We start from the raw sequence: 9,813 nt of genomic DNA, 5'->3' as shown, positions 1-9,813 counted from the left end.
GTGCCACTAAGAGTCTAGAACGCTGCCTGGCTCTGGATGTCAGGATGACTAAAGGTTGAGGGTGGAGCCTGGCTGTCATTAAGATGTCTTGTGCAGTAAACAAGTGACAAGTCTAGTACTATGTCTGCAAGTGCTTGCTAATACATAACTAACATTAGCTTACTAACAGCTAACTTGTCCTCTCTGTTAGACAAAGGGTGCTAAAATAATCATGCTTAAAACTCATGTTTTTAGCTAGCTACAGGCACTTTGTTGGCGTTTCAGGCAAGTTAACTGTTAGTAAGTTCTAGTAATGTGTTGAATGAATTGTATTCCATGCAGTACTTTTTATTCACCACAAGGGGGGACTGTTGGCCTTTAGCGGGTTCTGAAAACAGAACACAACACATGTTGAGGATGACTCGGTTTCGTGCCAGTTTGTGATATTGTCACGTTATTTTTATTTATTGATTTGTGTACAGATTACGATTTTCACGTTTCTTTCATGTACAGCTCACGATTTTCGAACGTTAGCATTTCACGAAATGATCCGCGGTCTCTGTAGCGCGCAACAAAAAAATGGGGAATGAAACGGCACATGCCGGCCACAACAACAGGACAGTTGTGGTTAGTAAAAAAAGAACGGGGAAAGGAACAGGACACGCCGACAACAATGCAACGCTTGTAGTTAGGAAGAGAAAAACAGGAAGAAAGTCCTATGTTGTTTGACACATCCACCCCCCCCCGACCAACCTCCCTGCACGGATATTCACCTTATCAATACTACTCACTGCAGTAATTGTTCTGTGATCACGACATATGCTTTCCATTGAAATACATTACTTTAAAATTTGTTATAATAACACGAAAGTTATTATAGTTTGCTGGCAGGCAGGGGGAGCACTAAGTAATTGAGTAATTGCATTTTTTCTAAAAAAATGAGTGGAATAATTAATTGTATTGTTTAAAAAAAAAAGAATTATTTTAAATAACACACAACAAATAAATGGTGGTAGGTAATACATCTGATTTCATATACTATGGGTCAATATGGGTCATGTTACAAGCAAGATTCTCAGCTAGCATGTAATAACGTAGTTATCTGTCGGACTCCTTACACAAAAATATGGACATAGGAGATTTTTAAAACGGCAATCTACAAATGACACAAATAGTTAGCCATCAGAATCTAACAAGGATACAACACAAACAACAACAATAACCGATGATGATGATAGGCAAACAGAATTTGGAGGTAACTTCGAGCAGCTCTGGATCAGCAGCAACCGCTATCAGTCCTGACGTTCACCCCACAGCACTAGCCGCACTAGGTAACAACACAGATGATCATGGAGAAAACACGGCTGTCCTAAGCAACCTGCTCTGCCCCAATTCCCCTCAAAAAGTTTTGGAAGTACAAAGCGATCGTTTTCCACTTACTTCTACAAGAATTACCCTTGGCTTGAGTATTCCCTGTTAGAAAGGATGCATTCTACTGTTTTGCCATTTCCAGATTGATAGAGGACACATTTAGAAAGGGAATGAGTGACTGGAAAAACTGAGCAGTAAACTAGAGAAACATGGAAAAAGCCAGGCCCATCTGAACTGTATGATTAAATGGAATAACTTCCAAGCCAGCTCATCCTCAAATGGATCTTTTGCAGCTAAACTGTCTGAAAGCCATAAAGCTACAGTCGAAAACAACAGAGCTTATCTATGCAAAGTAGTTGATGTTGTGAGGCTACTGTCTAAACTTGGATTGCCCTTTCGTGGGCACAAGGAGGGAGAAGATATTTTAATGCCACAAGTTTTCATGTTTTCAAAATGAAATAATTGACATCTGTGCACACATGCTTAACAACAACATTGCTGAAAAGGTGCAGGAAACTGGATTTTTCAATATAATTGTGGACGAGGCTAGGTCCTCCAAAACTGAGCAGCTGTCAGTGTGCATACAATATATAGAGGAATTGGAAATCAAGGAGCGTTTTTTGTGTTTTGTGGACTGCTCTGCATCTCGCAACATGGCTATGATTGTGGAGGCCATCTACAAAGGGCTTGATATGTGTGGTCTTAAAAACATCCCAATTGTGGCACAGAGTTATGGCGATGTGTCTGTGATGTCAGGTCATGTGTCTGGTGTGCAGCAACGCATCAAAGAGACTCACCCCTATGCAGCCTATATACACTGCTTGGCGCATAAATTAAATGTAGTGCTTGTGGAGTGCTGTTCCCTTAACCGATGTGTGAAATCATTCCTGAACTTTACTGACAATGTGTATTCACTGTTTTTGGAACCGTCAAACCACCAGAGATTTATTGAACTCCAAAAATCCTTGAACGTGAAAGTAACTGAAGTCGTTCAGCCCAGTGAGACGAGATGGGCATGCAAGTGGAGATGTGTGAAATCAGTGAAAAGTCACTACTCTGCGATTACGGAGTGTTTGAGAGAAATTAGTGAAGAGGGAGAGAAGTGATCGGCGCAAGCCAGTGGTATCCATGACTTCATGTGTGTTTGAGGAGATACTGCGTGTGATCCACGTTACGCACAAGGCCCTACAGTCATCCAACCGCACACTGTCTGAAGCTACGGCCCTTACTGACAGCCTAAAAGCACACTTTGTGTCTAAAAGGCAGCTAGACTCCTGGAGTGATGTGTGGAAGGGTTAGGGTTAAGCCTATATTAAAGGAGTTGTTTCAGATACCTCCCTATGGTTAATACCGTAGGTATTGAAACATTATAGGTTAAAATACTATAAATATTGTATTATAAATATTAATAGGTTCAAAGGAATTAATTGAAATACTCCCCTGTGGTTTAGATTATTTTTAGAGAGACACACACACCCCCGCATTCACGGGTTCTCGCTACAGTGGAAACCCGATGACGAGACAAGAGGCTTTTGATTGACAACCTGTGTGTGCTGTGTGAAATACACAGCACACAGAAGACCTTTACAACCAAACAATTACAATTGATTACTCACACTCGGACAGCCACTTCTGCCGTGGTCACAGAAGCTTCCGATCAGCTGGAGGATCAAAGGTCTGCTGGTCAGGTCGGTCCCCGGGGTGGCTGCAAACCGCTCGGTTAAAGAGGAGGCCCCCACTTCCCCTTTCGGGGGGTCCCCGCTCACATGGGTAAAGTGGCAAAAAAGGAGAAAAAGGAAAAAAGGAAAAAAGTCTTTTAAAAGAGCAAAAAAAGACTCACAAGGTTTTTTGGGTCAACTTGCTCAAGACGAACACAGGCGGTTTTATAAAAAAAAGCAAAAAGTTAACAAGCAAACAAAATAAATGAAAAAATGAACAGAGTTCAATCACTCAAAAATGCTCTAAGACACAGGAGGTCCCTACAGCAAGGGTATCGGTCAAGAGAGCAGAAAACGAGCCCAAGGGAGCCGCTTTTTGGCAAAGCACCCATTTTTATATGTACATTTCTTGGGGTTCAACCCCCCATCATAGCGACGTGTTTTTTTTCACATTTGTTTCACCTTACATGGTAATACAATCTTAAAGCAAGCATCAGGTTGGATATACGTAGAAACATCTCATATGACGATATTTCCTATATGCATATGCATTTTGCTATCTAACAGAATCTAATGGCTCAGTTCATCAATAGGTCAAAGCAGTAACCTTTTTCTCCCCTCTGTGCACCCAGAGCCTAACCCCCCAAGTGCATGTATACAGGGCCCCAACAGCACTTCCTATTTCCAGCTGTGCAGGTTCAGACAGACAGTTACACAAAGCAACTTATGCATCTGAAGCCTCTTGCAGACACTTCCTCTTCAAGACTGCGGGGTCAAATAGGCAGCTTCACACAGTAACTCACACTAAAATGTCTCTAAGCATGTTTATAGTAATATCAGTAACACAAAAACTTAGCATGATTATATTTCTAAAGGCACATTAGCACTCATAAACCAAAATCAAAGGCAGTATTATATTTTCAAGAGCAGAAATATATTTTAGCTCTTTTTGGGTTAACTCATGTCAAAAGCAGAAGCACAGTCTCCACTGTTGTTGAGCTGAGCATTCTTCATCAGGCCCTGTAGTAAGATGAGCTATGTAGTGCAGGTTGTCAGGTTTCATGCAGTCAGAGGCAGGGCTGATTACAGACGCCGCCTCAGTGAGCTCATTTTAGCCACACTGTGATTAACAAATGTGGTTTTGTTAGATGCATCATTACGAGAAATTCTCAATCCATCAGGTGTTGAGGTTAAGCCAATGTTAAAAGTGCACATTAAATCACTACCTGAGCAAAATAAGTGGACATAAATCAAACACCAACATTTTCTTCGGGCATTTACATACCCAATGTCCAAAGTCCTTGCAGTACAAACACTGGTCTCGGTTGTAGGGCTCACCATTTTGCCCACGGTACCCGCCTCGGCACCTTCTGGCTCGACCACGTCCTTTGTGGGAGCGGCCTTTTTCGGGTCCGCGCACCATATGTTGCCCACCAGCCTGTTGTAACATGCAGACAAACGCTTCAAACATGGTTTTCTCACGTACTCGTTGGTCTTTCCACCCGATGCAGTGGTGACTGATGTTGTCGGTCCTGTCCGATAGTTGAGTCCGTGTCCTCTTCGTCCCTCCATTTCTCCAACTTGTCTTCCTGGTTTTTAGAGAAAGCTTCAGAACATGGGCTTTGGTTAGAACTGATGAGGAGGTTATTGGCCCAGTGTGGAGTCAGTTTCTCTAATGAGTGAACAGAACACTAGGCTTAATGCATCTTCAGAGTGACAGCACACACGCACTTAGATTATTATGACGCTACACTTCTTACAGGCAATCTGATACACATGAAGACAATCAGAGAAATACAAGAGACATCTTGGAGTCATCTCACCTCCTCCTCCCTGTATGACTTTCACCCCCCCGTTACATCTTAACTGGCATGGGAAAACTAGAGATAGTTTCAGGGTGACGGGGGGTCCACTGATGTAAAAATCAAAAGTGGGGAGTGTTGTGCGAGTGTGTGACTGTCTTGTCAGACTTATAAAATCTGAATGCATACTGTAGCCTCTCACATGGCCTCTTTTTTTCTTTTTTCCCCGTGTCTCACAAAATGTTTTAAATGTTTCATTAAGTACAACAAAATGCAAAATATATCTTGTTTTTTTAATCGCTGTCATTGCCACAAAATGTGTTTTGAAAAATTGAAAGAAAAACTTTTAAAATCTTTTCGTTTTGGTGGAAGATAATATTTTAACAGTGCAAAAGTCGTCCACATTTCACTGCCTTGATCCTAATTGTGTCCGAAGATGCGACAAAAAGTTACATGGCTTCTACCGGTTTACAAATAGAATATGATTGTATTGTTGTACTGTTTTTTTCTTCTTTGGGTTAAAAATAAACAGTATGTTTATTGAGCATGTTTGTTTTGTCCATATGTGCTCGTGCTGTGTTCCTCAGCTGCTACAATGAGGTTATTTTTATTTTTATTTTATTTTTTTGCCCCCCGTCGCTCGAATGTCAAACTCCGCCTATGAACGTGACCATTTCACGAAATGCCATGAGACTGGGCCTCCTGACACCTGAAGAGACGCTGTTCATGTCCCGGAAGAAGTTAAGGAGAAAAGTTACACTTTAGTTAAGAAACATTTAAGAAAGTCTTTTAATAAAGATGACTACAAGTCAAAATATTAACACTTTCAGTCTTTATATATGTTAAGAGTAGTCAACCTAACTGGAAGCAACATTTTAGCATCACTAGAGTAGTGAAGCTAAATGTAAAGACTTAACTTTTCTACATCTTATATTTAGTTTCAAAGTACTCAAAGAGTAGTAGGCTAACGGTACGTTTTGAGTGGATGGCGAGCACGAGATGCCGAAATGGATGCCAATAAGATTCTGAATGGAAAGTTTACTTTTAAAAAGGTGCCAAATGGTTCCATTGACAAGTCCAAAGTGATGTGTGTGTTTTGTCATTGTGAACTGAGCTATCATCGCAGCACGTCCAGTCTGAACACTGCATGAAAAGTGGGATTTTCGTCAGTATGCGGCACTGTAGATTGTCAGGTTTTCGACTGCGCAAGGGAATTTACAGTTAACACTGAAAACTGCCGTGAATTGTCGGAAATTGACGTGGACCTTGCATGGCAGTTGTCCCCCCATAACCCCCCCTCCCTCTAATTCTAGGGGAGGCTTTAACATGTAAATGAAAATGCTGTGAGCTATACAAATGCAAATCAGGGTAGCAGCAGGGGGAGTTTTACCCCAGGTGACATTTTTCTAAAAGGTATTAACTTAATTTTAAGAAAATCTCTTAAAATAGATCAGACTCAGTATTGTAAACTCTTCAATTTTGTATGTCATTAGCAATGACCAATGTTATGTCAAAAAGATACACAAAATAACAATTAGTTTTAATCAGGCTTTATCACAAAAGTAGAATGTGCATTCCATGCAAACAACATCACAGTCTCCTAGAGCTCAACCACTGTACATAGTGACATGTGTTGGGGACCAAGAGTCTGGTTAAACCTGATTTTAACCAAAAGGCCTCAGATTAAACTGACCTCTGGATACAGGACACACATGTGCTCAGAGACAAAGTTACATTTGGCCAAGACAAAGGAATCTTGGCCTGCATGTAAACCCCAAAGCCGGGATAATTCACACCTCTATGCCAAAGTGCCAGCCAGAAGGGAAACTCCTCACAACTGGCAGGAAGTCAAAGAACTACAAGATTGTAGTCTTCACCCTTTCAAGAGTTTCGAGTCTTCCTATTGGTTCAGCGGGACCATAAACACAGCCGGGGGGTCTTAACCTATAAAAAGCCTGATCCTAGGAAACTCCTCGTCTTCCATTGCAACTCCGTTGCTGAGGGGAGCAACAGAGCACAAGCGCTTGTGCTGAACTTCCATTTTCTGGAGAAAGTGGATTTTATTTCGGTGGATCCTTGAAAACGCACCAGTGTTTTCATATCTGCAGGAGAAGGACAAACAACGTTTTTCTTCTCAAAGTCGACTAAACTTCCCCTTTTCTGCCTTTTTGGAGGAAGTTTCTCCGTGGCTGCTGACGAGCGCCAGGGGATTCGTCTGTTTCATTTCTGTGGAAATCTCTGGACAGAAACAAACGGACTGAACACACCGTAAGGAGGCTTACGTCTGGGCAGAGATAAGTAGTGTGTTTATTAATGAGCAAAGGGTCCGCTACCACTTGTTGCCATTAATGTGATCTGATTTAATCATGTACTGGTCCATATGTGATTATTAATCTGTTCTGTGAATGTATAACTGATCCCTATACTGTTTGATTTATGTTGTGTTAAGTAGCTGGTTAAAACCATAAGCGCTACCTGCTTAAATCACTCCTTTCATGGAGTTTAGTTACTGTCTGCGATAGAATCGCGAAAATCAGCTGTTAGTCACTGAATTAGTTATAGTGACGTTCTCCTCAGCAAAACAAAAGTCTCAGTCTGTCTTAAACCACACGTTAGCCCAGACCTGAGTGGCTGAGGGGAACTGGGTCATTATCGATAACTAAGATCAAAGTGCCTCTTTTCTTTACTCTTCTTCTCTTTCTTCTCTCTCTCTAACACACACACACACATGACACAAGCTAGCCGCATAGCTCCCGAGCTAACGCTGTAGGCTAGCTTCACAAGTGGAATCGGCTTAGCTAACACAGGAACTAGCAACCATACCGGCTAAGCGTGCACGTTGCCTAGCAACCCCCCCGGCTTCTTCAGCCCGGCCCGTGCACCCAGCTCCACTACCGCCCTCTTGAGGCTAAATAGTTTTGTGCAGCTCACAGGAGTAGCCATTTTTGGAGTTGTTTTTGCATTAGAACTACACTCTGACACCGCCTCCCCCCCTTTTCACTCACTCTCTCTCACACACACTCACACACACACAGACACAGACGTGTCCATGCTGCTTTGTTTTTGCTTTGTTTTTGGTTGTGATATTGTAAAAGATATATAAGTTTATTATTGAAGGATTATTGATTAGCTACTGATAATTGTGACGTTAATAAATCTTATTATACTTAATTAGCAGTTGCTTGTGATTATTTGTGTACTTGTTGTAATAATTGCTGGTCGATCAGGTCAGTGCTTGGATTCACCCCTTCCTTTGTTTCCTGTTAAAGGATTACCACAGAAATGAGACTGTTCCACAGTTTGATTATTGGTCCCTGACTTGCAGGGTGGTGCCCCGTTTTGTTTGTCAATTTGATAAAGTTATTAATAACCATATTCATAACTTTATTAATATTGATAAAACATCTTTGATAATTTGCCAATGATCGAATCTGTACCCTACGAGAATCCTACACATGACTACAGTCTTTGGTCTTGCTCATCCAACATTGTCTGGTGGAATGGAGACAGAGGCTCCACTGTACAGTTTTCTAAGAGAAGTCTTTCTGCTGACACCAAAACACTGGGCTTCACATAAAGCATATCAGCTTTGTCATTGCATGAAAAAGTCCCAACCATTTATCTTCTTAAAATACTGGCAAATTCAGCACCATATTCACATGTCCATGGCATATGAAGCTGTTCTCTCTGCTGAAATGGCCTCATAATCTAGACTTCAATTGTCCTATTGTTATTAAACTTTCCCAGTATTCCATTAAAACTCACTGTAATTCACCTCCACACCAGTGTGTGCGCTGTTCGCGCCCTGCTGGTTAATCTGCTGCTCTTTTTCTCTCTCTATCACTCTGCCCCCCCCTACCCCCGCCTTCACTACATCGATTTGAAAAAATAGTGGAGGGAGATGAGTCTGAGAGTTAGAGCAAAGCTTTCAAAGTATGGGAATATTTCAGGCCAACTGGTAAAAGAGTTGTCTGTACACTCTGTCAAACTTCACTTGGAAACACACAGGAGTTGTTCAAGATGTACGGAGCTCCAGGGCTCCATAAAGATGCGCCCACAGAAAAGGTAAATACATGTATATACATGTAAGTATATGATTATTAATGAAACTGCGAGCTTAAATTTTTTTTTAAAATCTCAATGATGAAATATATGAATGGAAAATAGTTTTTATTCAACTGAAAAATCACAAAATGCAAAACAATTTAGGTGCCTTTTGAAATCAACTATTAATGATGAATGTTATTTAACTTTTTTTACTATTTTAATGAATCATATGCAGTAAAGGACATGCAAACACTGCAAAATGTTTTGTATAAAATCTACCAACTGGCTTCTGCCCTGTGAAATCTAACTCCTTTCCACAAATCGAACATAAAAAAATAAACAGTATAAATAAAATAAATGTGTAAACAACAGAAAATGTTTAAATGCAAACAGTAAGTGTATCAATAACCAAAGTACTGCTCTCTCAAAACTAGAAGTGCAAACAGAAACAATTTTTTTTTCTATAAGATAAACTACACAGAACAGCCTAAGATATGGTCATGTTATTTTTCAAGAATATAAGCATGTCGACTATTTCTGGCAGCAGTTGAGACCTTTGGGCAGTAACTATGTCTCCTGCAGTAGAAAAAACACACTCACTTGGAACTGAGGTAGCAGGGATGGAAAGGTATGCTTTGGCAAGTGGAGACAGCAAAGGATATTTAGGAGTTGCCGAAATCCGACATTTTCCACCACAGAAAATGGCCTCATATCAGCTGCAATGAAAACGCCTATGTCCCTCGTTATTGCCGTGGCTCTTACACTTACCGGTGGCAGAGATGCAAAGGCTTCTAGAGTTGTTTGGCCTTTTAATGTTTTCGTCGCGGGTGCAGTATTTAGTAGAGAGCTGTGGTGGTGCTGGAAGTGTTTTTGCATAGTGCTCGTGTTAGCCGCGGTATACGGCATTTTTTTCTTACAATATTTACATATTGTGTTCGTCTTGTCTGTCACTCTTT

Source organism: Perca flavescens, chromosome 13 (genome assembly GCF_004354835.1).
Source record: "Perca flavescens isolate YP-PL-M2 chromosome 13, PFLA_1.0, whole genome shotgun sequence".
Classification (NCBI taxonomy): domain Eukaryota; kingdom Metazoa; phylum Chordata; class Actinopteri; order Perciformes; family Percidae; genus Perca; species Perca flavescens.
Note: the sequence above shows the minus strand (reverse complement) of the source record.